We start from the raw sequence: 10,614 nt of genomic DNA on the forward strand, positions 1-10,614 counted from the left end.
GTGAAAATGAAAATATGAACTGATACAGTGCACAGTAGAAAAGTGATATGTTATATTAAAAAGTACATGTAGTTCAACTTAAAGTAAAGTGAATAATATGAAAAGCGAGTACAACGCTACAATAACATATTCGATATAATAGATTTATAATAGTATAAAATTATTTGTATAATATGAATAATACCATAATAAATAACTAAACAACAATAGGTTAACAAAAGAAGAATATGTAATATCAAAGGTGGAATAATACAGCATAGACAAAAATGAAGAATAAATTAATAGAAAATTAAAGAGTAAAAAAAAAAATTAAATGTAATTTTAAAATACTATTTGTGTAATAATTATTAATCAAATTCAGACACAATACAAAAAAAATTGTGGACATGAGTTCCAAAATGTTCTATAATGCACATTACACACACTCATGCAGAAAACACACACATTTTGAAACAGTGATTTATTTTTCCCTGTATGTTAACACATATAAATGTCACATAAAATCTCAAAGTATAGTTATTTTTATCACAGACCAGAATATGAGATGCTCCCCTCAAAAACTTGATATTAATCAAAATTAATAATAATTATAACAACATCACAATCATGATATTGCAGCTGGACTCACTATGAATTCCTGTGTTTTTCATTTCTAGGCTATCCCTTTACGTGCAAACATCGCCGACGGCCCCAGTTTATTATTGTTTCACTTTCAAAGCACATTAAACATCACTGTTTTACTTCATCTGGACAAACTGTGCATCAATTGAAAGTTTAAAGACTCTAGCTTCGATATTTGACCAATATTTTGATAAAACATTGTTGCAGTGACAGATATTTAGTGATTTATGTCAGGAGTGCAAAATAATAAATCCGTATTATGCCACATTTTGAATAGAAATTCACCTCTCAGTCATATTCAGTCACGTCAAGAGCGGTTTATTTGTGTTCACATAGACTCACTGAACAGCGTCAATAAGGATTTATAGACAAAAGATGCATATCTGCGGAGATATATGGATATATTTACTGATGTTTACTTCATATTTCTTCAGACAGAATCATCATTTCTATTCATTTTCCACTGATTTATGCGATCAGATTATAAACAGCATCTCCCAGCGATCTGTGTATGTGTGCACAGTGGTGTCAGCTTGTGCTGTGTGTGACTCAGACTCCGATTGGGCCTTCCCAACGTCAATCTAAGAGTGTCATCCCAGACAGCACACATACGTTGTGCCGATGTCGAGCCGACCTACAAAATTCCATCGGGACGATATCGCTCAGGGAGCGTTTGCTAATAGGCAAGATGTCTCAGCGACGTCGGCCTCTGATCGGAAATGCTGTCCGGCCGATGCTGGGACGATACATCCCGGCCGCTCTGCGTGGACGCGGTTCACCGGCGTTTTGCTCTTCGTTACGGACCACCCGCGGCTACCGCCGCTGGTTTATAATAAAACAATACACACCACTCTCAAGAACAGATGCAACTTTATTAATATTTTCATTTATTTCATATTACATGTACAAATACATTAACATTTACCAGATGCTTTGATCAAAAGTGGATAATTTGGGATTATTTGTAGTCTTTTGAACATTAACCATGATTTTACCACAGCTTTTGCAGTAAAACCATAGAAAAAACAAAATCAACCATAGTTTTACTACAATCACCATGATTTTACCACAGCTTTTGCAGTAAAACCATAGAAAAAACAAAATCAACCATAGTTTTACTACAATCACCATGATTTTACTACAGCTTTTGCATTAAAACCATAGTAAAAACAAAAATAACAATTCCTACAGTACTTGCTGGTTAAATGTTGTATGAGTATAGCACTTTTTTCACAATACTTATTTCAAAGTAGGTTTACAGGAAATGCATGTTTCAAGGTTACAGTTTAAAAAGCCAGAGATGACTGAGACTCACTGGGAAGACCATCTAGTTCATAAAAAAGTCATGTGTTCAGTGCTGTCAGCAGCGCAGGCTAACTTTATGCCAAGAACTTTTTAAAAAGAGTTACATAAACACAAAATAAAACCAGGCAAACAATAATTAAGCAATTAAAATGTTTTAAATTGCATGATAAAAATTCAAAAATATTTTCTGATAAAATCTTACTAAACAAGTCTCTAGTTTTGTATTCAGTTAAAATTATCTTTCAACATTTTTAAAGGGTAAGTAAAAAAAAATTCAATCCATTTTGTATTGTTATATTGTTGGTAACATTTGTAAAAGAACAATGTTTATTTTTTCTCCAAGATACCGTTTATTTGCCAGCAAAACTGATGCAAAACAGCATGTTTTCATTTAGATGCTGCATTGTGTCATTTCGTCAAAACTCGTCATTTCATTTTGGATCATCCTGCAGAGTGATGCTTACAAATAAAAGGGGACATGTAGGTCCACATAACTCAGAGAGTAAATATTGTTCATTTACAGATATAAGAGACGTTACAATAAAGCAGGTTGAAAATCATCAAATTTACCCTTATAGGCAAAATAAGGATAATATTTGTTTTGTGTGTCAAATGTATTATGTGTTCATGTACAGTTGTAGTCTTTGTGAAAGTTGGTGTCATCTGAAGTCTTCACAAGTGAGTCTGGATTCAGTCTGGAGCTGGTGTAATCTCTAGAAACCTTGGGATGGCGATCCTGAGATAGAAACAGGAAATAAAAAGAAAAGAAAGTTTAGCATAGCTGCTGCTGTTCATATTATTTGAGACAAAATATTATTTAATCACATATAACTGGAGTGCATGGTTATTATTAGATGTGTTGTGTGAATACTAAACTATGTATTTTAATCTAATTTAAACAAAAAAAAAGTGTGTCTGAGCCCCAAATATTATTAGAAAGGCTATTTCAAAGTAAAATACCAATAGGTTTTGCTTCCTTTAGTGGACTTTGATAAATTCTTGGTATTAGAATTTAGTGACCTCACTACAGGCCATGCACCACAGATGCTGCTGCCTCAATTTGAGCTTATTTTGCTCTATATATCTGATTTAATCACAAGTAGGTTTAATAAACGCACATCCACTTCCAATTCACCAATCAATAAACAAAAATCGACACACTGCCACTAATGCTCTCAAAAATCAGTTTATTGATGAAGTGTTTCACGTGATCCCTGTAAATGTAATATTTGTGGAACAGGCATCTCTTTAGAATGGAATACACATTTCAGTAGGTGGAACATTATATTTGTAATTTATACTACCGTTAAAAGTTTGGGGTCAGTACGATCTTTGAGAAAAGTCTCTTCTGCTGCACAAGGCTGCCTTTATTTGATCAAAAGCAAGTACAAAAAAAACTGTAATATTGTGAAATATTACAATTTAACACAACAGTTTTCTACGTGAATATATTGTGAAATGTAATTTATTTCTGTGATCTAAGCTAATTTTTATTACTCCAGTCTGCAGTGTCACATGATCCTTCAGAAATCATTCTGATTTGCTGCTCAATAAACATTTTCAATTATTATCACTGTCTTATCATTTATCAAAAGTTAAAATAGACATTTCTGTTTCAAACACTGTACTGTTTTAAAACTTTATTCATCAAAGAATCCTGAAAAAGTGAAGGAACACAGCTGTTTTCAACACTGATAATAGTCAGAAATGTTTCTTCAGAAGCAAATCAGAATATAAGAATGATTTCTGAAGATCACGTGACACTGAAGACTGGAGTAATGATGCTGAAAATACAGCTTTACCATCACAGGAATAAATTACTTCTCTAAATATATTCAAATAGAAAACTATTATTTTAAATTTTAGTGAATTGTATTCATTTCATTAATTAAACTGTGGTTGCCATAAAATACTTTCAAAAACACAAAAAAACCCATACCTTCCCAAACTTATGAAACAGTTGTGCATGTTCAAGATTGTACTTACTGGTCCTGCAGTTTCTAGCATCTTGGAGATGTTGTCTGACAGCAGCGGTGGGCCGTCAGGGTGAGCAGGGCTCTGCTGGCCCTATAAAAAACTAAATTGTGTGAAAAATGCTTTTACAGACTATTTAGTTATCATTTACATTTGTGTAATGTTCACAAATTGCTTGTGATTAGTTTAGTTGAGGTTGACCTGGAATATCCTACATTAAAAAGTCTATGGCCATCTATAATATAGATTAGTGGTTGTTCCGCACACACCTCCACGGTAAACTGTGCGTTAGCATCTGTTTGGGGTGAATTATGTCTTATTCCTCTCATCGCGAAGCAATGGGGGGGGTAGGAGAGTAGTTTTGTTTCTCCCAAGACGGTAGGCGGAGATTATTATGCAAAGTGTTCTAGTGACGTACGTAGAGATGGGCAAAATATTTGAAATCTATAACGACTCGTTTCAGCGATTCAGAGTCGACTCCTTACTTTAGAAGCCAATAACTTTATAAATCGTGTACTTTTTGGTTTAATTATTTGCACATTGTTTACACAGATGGACAGCTACATCATACACTGTAATAGAGGTAATTTTTGATTTCCCATCTGTGTGGCTCTTTAAACACATATGCCACATAGTTCATTCCTGAAGCAAACTTATGTCCGTTTGGTGATTAAATAAACAGTTTTAGACCGCTGCTTGAATTGAATGTGATGCATCCGGTGTATGTGATAACTGTGACTTCTCAAAGACGCTGCGCATGATTAGATAATCATGCACTGTTCTAAAATAGCAGCAAATAAAATGTGATGAAAAAAATACCATAGCAAAAACAATTAATTAATAAAAATATTAAAGTGTTAATGACAAGTAACCAGTCAGTAGTAAGATATGAACAAACAAATCAATTAGCAATATCATAAATACAACTAAACAAAAGTTCAGGTACAGAAACTGTAATTAAAAGTTTAAAAACACTGCATAGTTTTCTTTTAATAAATAAAATAAAGATTCATCAATTGAAGTTATTAAATATATTCAGTCGAGATCAGTGAATGATTTTCTTTTGTTCTTTGATTAACATTAATGACAGACAGCGCGTTTATTAGGCTGTTGTCTCTTTAAACAAAAATACTGTACGTGTGTGTTTTCTTTCTCATCTGTTCACATTCATGTAAGACAAAAAAGTTTGTGTTTATGATGATACACTGATGTAGTTTTCTGTATATTGGTCGACAAAATATGAAAGAAGTCAGTTTCGGATCGGAACAACCTTTTCTACAGTTGAAATACATGGAATGGTTCGAAAACGGACACAAACCCGGGAACCCGCAGCGCGACCGCAGACCACTGCTCTCGTTCAGTATCCATTTTGTTCAGTATTCATTTTAAAAACTATTGGTTTATAAATCGGTATCGGCCAGTGTGGTCCAAACTAGCTATCAGTATTGGTAAAATCCACTATCAGTCGATCTCTAGTTGATATAATACTGTGGTGCTGTGTGGATGTCCAGAAAAAAAAAAAAAAAAAAAAAACCAAGACCAAATCAATACCGGTGGCTACTGGTGATACATTGAGGTCTAATGAAGCTAAATGATCGGTATGTAGGAGAAAATGAACACTACTTACAACAGTATTACCTTTAATCCATAGCCTGGGCAACCAGCTGTCAGCACGTTCACAACTGTCTATAGAACGTGACTTCTCTGTCGCATGACAACAGATGCACGCGCGAGATACTGGAGCTGATGACGCTGTTTGCCGGCGCAGTGATCGTGATGTCTATCAGCCATCGCCGATGAACGATGGCATCGTCAGTCAGGCCAACCCTAACCAGGATGACATAATTAAACAATTGTACACAACTGTTGTACACAGTTTTTATATTTTATTAGCTAAACAAATGCACAGCTTCCACCAAGAAAAAAATAGTTCAAGCAAGAGTACAGCACCAACTGCTGTTACCCGGATGAGCCCGTGTTATTACATTTTACAGGTTGTTATCCAGGGATAACATGCATCGGAATGTCGCAATTGACCAATCAGAATCAAGTACCCACAGAGCCATGTAATAAAAGTAATTAGCTAATGGTAAACTAATCATTTACAAAACATGACTATGTGTTCATATATGATTAATAAGTGATGTTAATATTTGTATCTATGTTATGTAGATAAAGTTATAAATAACTTACAAAGCTTTCTGCACCCCACAATCTAAAGTGTAAACTACTCATCAGTTAAATGTAAACTTTCCGGTTACAGGTTGGTTGATTTTGTGTGTGTGTGTGTGTTGGTGTGTGTGTATATATATATGTGTGTGTGTGTGTGTGTGTATATACATATATATATATATATATACATATATATATATATATATATATATATATATATATATATATATATATATATATGCATACACAACTGGAAACCAAAAAGTTTGTAAAACATTTACAACTGATGAGTAGTTTACACTTTAGATTGTAGGGTTAAATGATTTATACTGTTTATTGAGAAAATAGTACAATGTTGACATTTCAATGATTTAGAAGTGATTCGTAATATATTAACTAGTAACTATTAACAATTAAGGATCTGTTTGATTTTTTTCGTGATGTTTCGTGATTAGTTGATCATAATCTAATTACTTGTAAATGACTTTTAAAATTAATTTACAAAAAGTACACAAATTATAAGTATATCACTTATTAAGGGCTTATGAATGTTTTGTAAATGATTAGTTCATCATTAACTAATCACTTAAAAGTGACTTACAACTGAACTTTATTATAAAGTGTTACCAAAAAGTCACCCACACCTTGGAAGACCTGAGGGAAAGTAAATTAACAGCAAATTTTCATTTTGGGGTGAACTATCCCTTTAACCCACACTAATCTAGCCTACTGCTGAAGTTGTTGATCAGCCGTCATTGTTGTTGAGAGCCTGTGTGGGGCATAATAAGTGCATTACACATACGGCTACGTTAGCTGTAACAGAGATGTGTAAGATGTGTACAGGTATCTTACAGTTGTTTACTGAAGGCCCTGACTGAAACCCCACGGTACTCACTGTCTGACAGCAGGTTCACTCAGACTCTGATCGTCATCACTGAAGAGTCCAGGAACAAAACAAGCTGACACAGAGACAACAATATTTACTCTGCAGTTCCAGGTTCATTAGAAGGAAACAAGATAGAGTAGAGGTGAAATGGAGATAAAAGACAGAATAATATATAACAATTATAATAACATATGTAATATACATATTCTACTACTAATAATATAATCTTAAAATAACACAATCTATATTTTTAGTTTTAGGTTGAGTGTGACTTATGTTATGATATCAGGGACTTCTTAAAATTGGTGAAATATATTAGGAAAAAAGGCATATTAATGTATTTCATGCGCTTCTTCAGGTCACCTGTATTTCTAAGTCAGAATCTCCCTTCAGAAATGTTGAAATCTTGGAGATTCACTTCTGTTCTGTAGAGTTTCTTTCTGTCCTCCTGAAATCACAGAACAATTTGTATTAATATCTGTTTATCATGAAATATCAAAACTCACGTGAACTTGATTTCAGCCGATTACACTCTCACTGTAAGTGACGTCATCGATTCAGTAAATCAGCCTTTTCCAATAACATACTGACAAATCACCAGCAAAACATTCACAGAGCCATCAAAATATCTCATACACACACGAAGATTTGATTAAAAACCCAGAGTTTCATCAACAAGAGCTAAATCTATAGAGTTAGCCCACCTGAAAACTGCTAAAATGCTAACGGACTTTTCCGAAGACACTAAACCGTTTCTATAAAATAAATTTAATTGAAACATGTCAAAAACAAGCTAGAAACGTGTCAGGAACATTTGTATGTAATATTTGTGTGGTTTTAGCGACTAAACTTACCTAAAACAGTGTAAACCGCAGCGAGAGACGGAGATTACTGTTTGCCAGTAACGGTTTTTGTGTTGACGCCCCGTTTCCATGGCAACTCTGCTCCCCGCTCGCGCAGGACTCAACGCACACACAGCATTCACACGAACAAACATCTAGAGTTAAAACATTACATTTATAAAGTACAGTCTCATTCAATAATCATTCAATAATTAATTTAAAAATCATTTTGTAGTTCAGAAGCAACAGCAACAATAGCTCACCATATTTCACCGGATTATTTCTGGAAGCCTGTAAAAGAGTGAAAAACACAGTGAAAAAGCAGTCAGGACTTATCTTTAATTATCCTCATTTACATTTTCCCTCCGAGAAACTTCTGAAAACGCATTAAGGCATTAACATTAATGTTAAAAAAAAAATCGCTACCGTGACCGTTGGCTCAAGTTAACGGTAACATTATTTGAAAATGAGCCAGACTCTTCAGCTGCCCGTAGACTGTATAAAACACCGTGTGCCTTACTAGTACCTTTTCAGTGTCACAGAATTAACAAAGTAGTATTTTTTGTCTAATTGAGCTGAAGTGAAATCATAACGTTACCTGAGAGCCACAGATGTCGCTGGGATTATCCTCTTCTCTCTCTCTGGGTGGCTAAAAGAGATGAATAACTGCCCAGACAGCACATGTACGTCTGGCCGACGTCGGCCCAATATCGAAACGTCGGCCTCTATACCTAAAACATCTATAAAACATCGGCCTGGCGGAGGCCGATATAATTTGGTCAGTGCTCTGTTCTCCAGCTCATCAATCGTCGGCCCTGAGTTGGTTCACGACCGCGGGCCGATGCCGCGCTTATCTGTGTGCGCGTGCCCAGTATTCATCTCTTTTAGCCACCCAGAGAGAGAGAAGAGGATAATCCCAGCGACATCTGTGGCTCTGAGGTAACGTTACGATTTCACTTCAGCTCAATTAGACAAAAAATACTACTTTGTTAATTCTGTGACACTGAAAAAGTACTAGTAATACAGTCTATGGGCAGCTGAAGAGTCTGGCTTATTTTCAAAAAATGTTACCGTTAACTTTTTGAGCCAACGGTCACGGTAGCGATTTTTTTTTTACATTAATGTTAACGCCTTAATGCGTTTTCAGAAGTTTCTCGGAGGGAAAATGTAAAAGCGGGTTATTAAAGAGAAGTCCTGACTGCTTTTTCACCGTGTTTTTCACTCTTTTACAGGCTTCCAGAAATAATCCGGTGAAATAATATGGTGAGCTATTGTTGCTGTTGCTTCTGAACTACAAAATGATTTTTTAATTTATTATTGAATGAGACTGTACATGATAAATGTAATGCTTTAACTCTAGATGTTTGTTTGTGTGAATGCTGTGTGTGCGTTGAGTCCTGCGCGAGCGGGGAGCAGAGTTGCCATGGAAACGGGGCATCAACACAAAAACCGTTACTGGCAAGCAGTAATCTCCGTCTCTCGCTGCAGTTTACACTGTTTTGGGTAAGTTTAGTCCCTAAAATCACACAAATATTACATACAAATGTTCCTGACACGTTTCTTGCTTGTTATTGACATGTTTCAATTAAATTTATTTTATAGAAACGGTTTAGTTTCTTCGGAAAAGTCCGTTAGCATTTTAGCAGTTTTCAGGTGGGCTAACTATATTGATTGAGCTCTTGTTGATGAAACTCTGGGCTTTTAATCAAATCTTCGTGTGTGTATGAGATATTTTGATGGCACTTTGAATGTTTTGCTGGTGATTTGTCAGTATGTTATTGGAAAAGGCTGATTTACTGAATCGATGACGTCACTTACAGTGAGAGTGTAATCGGCTGAAATCAAGTTCACATGAGTTTTGATATTTCATGATAAACAGATATTAATACAAATTGTTCTGTGATTTCAGGAGGACAGAAAGAAACTCTACAGAACAGAAGTGAAGCTCCAAGATTTCAACATTTCTGAAGGGAGATTCTGACTTAGAAATACAGGTGACCTGAATAAGCTCATGAAAAACATGAATATGCCTTTTTCAGAATACATTTCACCAATTTTAAGAAGTCCCTGACATCATAACGTAAGTCACACTCAACCTAAAACTAAAAATATAGATTGTGTTATTTTAAGATTATATTATTAGTAGTAGAATATGTATATTACATATGTTATTATAATTGTTATATATTATTCTGTCTTTTATCTCCATTTCACCTCTACTCTATCTTGTTTCCTTCTAATGAACCTGGAACTGCAGAGTAAATATTGTTGTCTCTGTGTCAGCTTGTTTTGTTCCTGGATTCTTCAGTGATGATGAGCAGAGTCTGATTGAACCTGCTGTCAGACAGTGAGTACCGTGGGGTTTCAGTCAGGGCCTTCAGTAAACAACTGTTAGATACCTGTACACATCTTACACATCTCTGTTACAGCTAACGCAGCCGTATGTGTAAAGGTGCGGTCACACTAGCCTTTGAACGTGCAAAATTATTTCGGACGCCGCTGCGAATATGGGCGGGAGCAAGATATAACGGTTTCGCCTTATCACAACATGGGTTAATCCGTTTCCGGTCTGACGCATTCGCATGCGTATGAATGGAAGTCAGTGGAACGAAAAGTGCAGTGTGACCGCCCCTTAATGCACATATTATGCCCCACACAGGCTCTCAACAACAATGACGGGGCTGATCAACAACTTCAGCAGTAGGCTAGATTAGTGTGGGTTAAAGGGATAGTTCACCCCAAAATGAAAATTTGCTGTTAATTTACTTTCCCTCAGGTCTTCCCAGGTGTGGGTGACTTTTTGGTAACAATTTA

General features: G+C 35.3%; 3 long non-coding RNA genes across 3 annotated transcripts in view; 2 read left to right on the plus strand and 1 right to left on the minus strand.

The window, feature by feature from the left end:
• Positions 1 to 2,378: 2,378 nt before the first annotated feature.
• LOC113074820 (uncharacterized) lies at positions 2,379 to 7,021 on the minus strand. The gene is made up of 4 exons (XR_003280817.1): positions 6,968 to 7,021; positions 5,528 to 5,727; positions 3,913 to 3,993; positions 2,379 to 2,662 (listed from the first exon to the last, which is right to left on the minus strand). It is a non-coding gene; the product is annotated as an uncharacterized LOC113074820 (long non-coding RNA).
• A 1,447-nt stretch (positions 7,022 to 8,468) lies between these two features.
• LOC113074821 (uncharacterized) lies at positions 8,469 to 9,769 on the plus strand. Its single transcript, XR_003280818.1, has 4 exons — positions 8,469 to 8,739; positions 9,033 to 9,063; positions 9,161 to 9,303; positions 9,710 to 9,769. It is a non-coding gene; the product is annotated as an uncharacterized LOC113074821 (long non-coding RNA).
• A 345-nt stretch (positions 9,770 to 10,114) lies between these two features.
• Positions 10,115 to 10,614, plus strand: part of LOC113074822 (uncharacterized) — a 5,629-nt gene continuing 5,129 nt past the window's right edge. The window contains exon 1 of the long non-coding RNA XR_003280820.1: positions 10,115 to 10,147. This is a non-coding gene — a long non-coding RNA (uncharacterized LOC113074822). The remainder of the gene's footprint in view (positions 10,148 to 10,614) is intronic.

This window comes from Carassius auratus, unplaced genomic scaffold, assembly GCF_003368295.1.
Source record: "Carassius auratus strain Wakin unplaced genomic scaffold, ASM336829v1 scaf_tig00015408, whole genome shotgun sequence".
Taxonomy (NCBI): domain Eukaryota; kingdom Metazoa; phylum Chordata; class Actinopteri; order Cypriniformes; family Cyprinidae; genus Carassius; species Carassius auratus.